The 527-nt window shown below is 60.7% G+C and overlaps 1 protein-coding gene across 1 annotated transcript in view; it reads right to left on the bottom strand.

Annotated features, from left to right (window-relative positions):
• The window catches only part of TRABD (TraB domain containing), an 11651-nt gene that overhangs the window by 7740 nt on the left and 3384 nt on the right, over positions 1-527 (bottom strand). The window lies entirely within an intron of this gene.

Raw genomic sequence — 527 nt, 5'->3', positions numbered from 1 at the left:
ACTGCCTTGGCTGAACCTGCCCTCGCTCACCCTCGGGACTGACACCCAAGGAAAAGCCACCCTCTGTCCCAACCGGTTTAAGGCTAGTATTTCCTGACATCTGCTTCAGTCTGTTTTCTTTTAAGTTAAAATTACCTGAGTAAAAATTTCACAAATTTAAAAAAGCCCAAAACACACACTCCCTGCAGGCAGAGTGTCCGGGCTCCTGTTTGGCCCCCTCGCTCCCCTGGGGCGATGCTCCCGGAGCCAAAGCAGAGCTGTGGGTGCCTGGGCCCCCTGGACCCTGCGGCTGCTCCTGCCACTGGCACCAGCGAAGGCACGTGAGGGAGGGGCTGGCAGCCGGGGCCCCCACGCCCACCGCTGGGGCTCAGGGGGCAGGACACAGCTCAGGCCTCCCGACCCTTGCCTGATGCCCATGAGCCCCGTGAACAGTCTTGGGGGGGAAGCCTGCGCTCAGAGCAGTTAAATGATCCTTTATTTGGGTGGGTTGGGGGGCGGGAGCAGGCGAGGCTGGACCTGGACCCCAC

The sequence above is a fragment of the Myotis brandtii genome, unplaced genomic scaffold (genome assembly GCF_000412655.1).
Source record: "Myotis brandtii unplaced genomic scaffold, ASM41265v1 scaffold537, whole genome shotgun sequence".
Taxonomy (NCBI): Eukaryota; Metazoa; Chordata; class Mammalia; order Chiroptera; family Vespertilionidae; genus Myotis; species Myotis brandtii.
Note: the sequence above shows the minus strand (reverse complement) of the source record. Positions and strands in the feature narration are given on the sequence as shown.